The sequence below is a fragment of the Schistosoma haematobium genome, chromosome 7 (assembly GCF_000699445.3).
Source record: "Schistosoma haematobium chromosome 7, whole genome shotgun sequence".
NCBI lineage: Eukaryota > Metazoa > Platyhelminthes > Trematoda > Strigeidida > Schistosomatidae > Schistosoma > Schistosoma haematobium.
The window spans coordinates 8,482,062-8,488,061 of NC_067202.1; positions in this window are offsets into that span (position 1 = coordinate 8,482,062).

Below are 6,000 nucleotides of genomic sequence, written 5' to 3' on the forward strand. Positions count from 1 at the left end.
ACCTATCTAGTCGTTGTTGATGCCTTTTCGAAATGGCCAGAAATCGTTCCCGTCATGCCACCAACGACAACCCAAAGGATGCAACTTTTGACGGAATTGTTCTACCGCAACGGATTACCGGATATAATCGTACCCGACAACGGTTCGCAGTTCACCTCAAGTCGATTTCAAGAATTTTGCAAACGCCTATCGATCAAGCATTTCCTCTCTCCACCTTACCACCCACAGTCAAATGGCCAAGCAGAAAGATTTGTGGATACATTCAAGAGAGCTCTAATGAAGTCGAAAGAGGAGGGGACGCCAGCAGAAACGCTGCAGAATTTCTTGTTTGTTTACCGAACAACACCTAGTGATATGCCACCACACCAGGAGTCCCCGGCAGAGATCCTGATGGGGACGAAATTGAAGACGATCCACAGTCTCATGTGCCCAAGAACCATACCATCACCATCTCAGACCAAACCTCAGAAGCTGCCAGCGTACGAGGTTGGATGCCCGATGTTTGTTCGAGACTACAGAGCAAACCATGGTCCTAGAATCGAAGCACGTGTGGTTGGAAGATTAGGCCAAGTTATTTACAAGATAAAAAGGGAAGAGACACGTGGACTAGACACCGAAACCAACTACGGAAGCGGATAGCCCCAGACCGCCCATCAACAGGAGTAAATCTTCCCCTTGACATCCTGCTTGATACCCTAAACTTACCAGCAGCCTCACCACGAGAAGAAGCTCAACAGGTTTACAATTCAAATAAATTAAGAAAGTTATCACTAGAGTGGAAAAAAATAAGTTAATATATTAGTTTCATACAGTTTTTACAATTACAACCATCACTAAACATGTAGTGATTCTCAGTCAGTTCCCCTATATAATATTGCATTATTCAGATCATTGTTCAATTCGAAAAATCAATCTTTTTGATATTCTGATTGAAATTTGATCAGCCTTCATTGGTATACGTGTATAAATGAATGCAGGTTCATCCAGCTGATGAATCCGAAAAGGGACGAAACACGCATTTTGGTCGCAACCGTTAGCCACATTATATCCATTCTATATCTACAAATGTTAATGTGTATCAATATTTCTACATACTATAGACTTCTACACGTAAAAATCTAGGAAGAAACTGTTTTAACTGGAAAGAAAAAATTGGTAAACATTTAACAGTTAATCATATATGTATTATAAACAAAGATGGATGGTGTCTAGCAGCGGAATTTAGGATGCGCGTTTCGTCCTATTTCGGACTCGTCAGATGGATGCACCTGCATCCCGGAGATGATGTTCACTTTGGGACTCAAACCCAGTACTTTTCGCTTCAAACACCATCGAGATATCCATTTAGCTGCTGAGTCCTGATAGCCACTAACTTGTGTAATGGGGTGAATTTTGAATTCATTTTTGCATTGTTTGTTTGAATCTGTTTATTAACTTAGTAGATGGTGGATAACGTGATAGCGTTTGAAGCGAACATTACTGGGTTCGAGTTAAAGAGTGAACACCAACTATGATACGGGTATATCTAGTTCATGAGTCCGAAATAAAACGAAACGTGTGTCCTGGATTCCATTGCTAGCCACTATACATCTTTGCTTAAAGAGCTTATGACTTAAGACTATATCTAGGCAATCCGAACAGGATACACATATGCCAATAAAAGACTGATCAATTACAGTCATAAACATCAATGTGAACAATCAAGTAAACAGTACAAAACGAATCAAACACACACTCTCTCTCCCTATATATATTTGTATACACTTACAACAAGCATAACTCAAGCTGCATTAAATGCAAGTATCCAACTTTATTACCATAACACAAATTACCATTAGATGAAACAAACAAACACTTGAAAATGATGTTTTTTTACTGATTCTATTGTGATATAATAAATAAAAATAAAAGTTTATGTGAATTATGAAGTGGATTTTTCTTTTCTCTTTTTTTTGACATCACCATTCAATATTAGTGAAGAATGAGTGAGTGAGTGAATGAAATGGTGAACAATAAAAACTACACATTTTCAATAAGAATTACATTACCCTATTCATCAAGTGGATTCTTTTTTGTTTTTGGCATTTTTTCTTTTATGAATGTTAAATGGGAAATCATGATTGTAGACGTTTTACTTTTTAAAAAAGAATTCGTTGGAAAGTTAATTGAAACAAAACAGTTTTTTTGTGTTTTGCTTTTACTTCAATTGAGAATTTCTATGTAAATTAGTTGAAACATGTAAAGTTTATGGTAGATGTAAGAATATGTATGATAATTAGGAGTATTTGAATTATAGTATGAACTAAGAGTCACAGAAATAACGTAATCGGATCAAGAAGTACAAGATCACCACAAACGAATGTACTGAATTTGCAATTTGAAATCAAGCATTCAACAAGTACAAAGGAATCATTAGTTCATTCAAACACCACATTCGCCATAGCTTAAATTAGAGTCTAAGTGTCTGTAATCGATTGTACGTCTTCTTCTTAAGTTCATCCTGTGTCTGTCCGACATTGTATTGGATAAAAATTGTATCATCTAGAATGTGCTCATTACTATTAGAATTGACAACCGAAATCGGAACATTTAAAGCACTTAGAATTACGAAATTTACATGAATTAAAAGAATGGAACCTGCCACAGGACAAGCATTGACCAGACTTTTACCCATCTTCGTGAACTGTATTGCAACTCCTAAATGAATTATCTGCATAACCTTGAGTATGAACTGGGTTGGGATGATGTAATGCAGTGAAATTTTTTTATATCCTTGTGAATCATTTTACGAAATCTCCCTATACCGCAATCGAAATTTGTATACTTCACATAGTCTAGCGGTAGTTCCTTGAGAGTTGTATAAGGAAGCGAAATGGGCTTTTCCGGTAAAGCCAGAGTTTTGAATAAGCTATATGCTTCTTTTCCGATGAATGTGAGGAAATGTGCTACAATATTACCATCCTCATAATCTTCCTTGGTCATAGCCCAAATTTCGAACCTTTCAAAGTAATCCTGAAAAGCATCAAAATCTGAATGTATATACAACAATTCCATCACAGGCTCCATCGCGACGCCAATATGATAATTAGGAGTATTTGAATCATAGTATGAAATAAGAATCCCAGAAATAACGTAATCGAATCAAGAAGTACTAGATAACCACAAACGAATGAACTGTATTTAGAATTCGAAATCAAGCATTCAAAAAGTACAAAGAAATCATCAGTTCATTGAAACACCACAATATGATAATATTGTATATTTGGATTTTTCTTAAATATTTTGTTTAGTTTTGTTGATTTAGGCTAGGTTTTCATTGAAAACATTCGTTTCGTTCTAGTATGGGACTCCTCAACAGTATAAAGCTAAGATCCCGCATGTGGGAGATGAACCCAGGATCTGCAGTCTCTCTTGTGAACATTTGATCTCTAAACTACTGAATTGGCGTTCAACGGTATTATTGTCTAACTTCAGTAGATCCATGATCTTCACAAACTCCCATTCTCATGATTGCATGATCGTCTAAAAACTTGCAATTCATTAAAACGTTTAAGATATCCATCTTGAATAGCTTAATATAGGTCTAGATTTAATCCTTCGATAACATATGAATGATGTAGAAAAAATATCATGTTTGAATTCTAATTAGTGAATGTCCATTGACCTTTAAACTGATGTACAGAACGATATAAACATACGGGTTAGGACTTAAAATTAATTTAGAAGTACACGGATACATGAACTCATTTAAAGTTGCTAATGAAAATAGATTTTAATCGGAATAATTTCATGCAGAATTTTGATATGCCCTTTAAAAATCACTTTCCACTGATTTTAAATGTAGTGAAGTTTGCTCATCAAACGATTACCATTAACAACTTGTATCAAGAAATAACGCATAAAACTAGTAACCAAATGATAAATTAATCAATAGAATCTAATCAAGTACTGTGAATGAGAGAAGGATAATACTGCCTAATAGTTAGTGATCAGTAAATGACCAAACGATCATGTTTTTTTGTAAACAAATCAGTGACAATTCTCACTTTGTTGACAATAAGAGGGTAATCACATGAAGAGTGAGATACTACTTCACGAATAATATTGATGACAGATCCAGCTATGTTGAGAACTGACTGAAATCTAAAATACGGACAAGCGAAATTCAACTCAGTGATCTGAAGGTGGTTAACATGATGAAAGATAGGATGATCATCAAAGGTCGTATATGTATTGTTGTAGCAAAATTATTTTAATTGTATTGTGCCTGAAGTTAGTTTATTACGAAAGTACTTTACAAACGGTACTAGATGTCAGTAGATTTGCAATGAATTAAAAGCTGGACGTATTTTAAAATGTCATTCAGAGCCATTTGGTCTAAAAGCTAACGTGCTTGACTCAGAATATGAAGATTTTCAAGAATCTACAACAGACTAAAATAGTTATACCGTTTAATCCACAACTTTTATAAATGATATGCAACGCCTCAACACCTTCACCTGAATCCGAGAAGCCAGATCTGAATTCAAGCGAAAATGACCACACAATCAGATAAGAAATCCGTCAAATAATAATTGCATTTGAGTGACCAAGAAATAGCTTAATTTTCCATGCTTCATAAAACACTGGTGAGAAATTATCGACAAATAAAGCGGTAAATAACATTCACTCTATATATGTGCCTACAAAATTTCAACAGAAGAATGTGAAGTACAACATAGAATATAATATGGAACAGTACTCATAATTCAGAACTATTTATTAGGTGCGAAATTTATTCAAATGTAGTGCTTTTCTGTAATGCTAAAACTATTATCGTACGTAAAGAGCATGTAGTACCATGTGTCAGCTTTGTGAACATATTCGTAATGGTCTAACAACCTACACCACTGGTAAATATCTCATTCATTAAGTCATGATTCAAACTAATCTTGATTTACTTATCCATTACCGCAATAGTGGTAACCACATACTTGACGATGATCATCTCAAAATTAAGGAGTCGAACTTCTGTATCCGAAGATTAGTTTATGAGTAACTTCCTGGAACTATTTATAGACTTGTCATATATATATTCTATATAACTGACCGATTGGTTATGATTTACTATTCTTGATTTATTCCCGATCTATTGCTTACAGTCTCTCAAATTCACAGCCACTTTTGGCCTGATTTTGTATAATTGTTATTTTTCATTTTATGATATGATGCGGCCTGGTCTGCTTTTGCATAAACTACGTATATGTGAAATATATAATTCATGCAATGAAGACTAAGATTGTGTTCTGCACTCAACGTGTAAGGCTAGACGGAAAGCTACTAATTTGGGGACCAATATAGTCTCTGAGCTGACAAAAAGCTACTAGTACTGGTTAATGTACCATTTGTTTAGCTCAAGGGTAAATTCATATAAGTCGTATTCTATTGACCATTTCGTCACGCGGCAATTGACAGAAACAAAAGACATAATAGAAATTCCTCAAGCTACCAGGTCAACAACTAATTGGGGCAAACAGATATTTTGTGGCGAACTTCAATCTTCAGATGTATTTTTTATTCATCCATAATTGCTATCGAAAGCTATACTTTATAATGGTTAGTAAGATCAAACCAAATTGTAGTAAACAAATTATACTACTACTAAGTAATTTAAAAACCTTCACAAAATTGTAGTTATATAGAAGCTAAGATGGATCTCTTAAGTCAAAATCTAGCGCTCAGGCTATGACAACGCATCTACTATTATGACCAGCATAAAGCACTGAAAATAACTCCTAAAAACAACTTCATTAAAGGAATCAGTTGGAGCTTTGAGAAAAGTGATGTACCAGGTTGTCGTGGAGCTAACAACCGAAACATGACGTCCTTAAAAATACCCGTACATCACTGCCCTTTTAATAATAAACATATTTACAAAAGGTCAGTATCACCTCCCTGAACATTCTACAAGTATGCTATGCTAATGAAAATATCTAGTTCCTTTTTCCTATAAAAAATAAA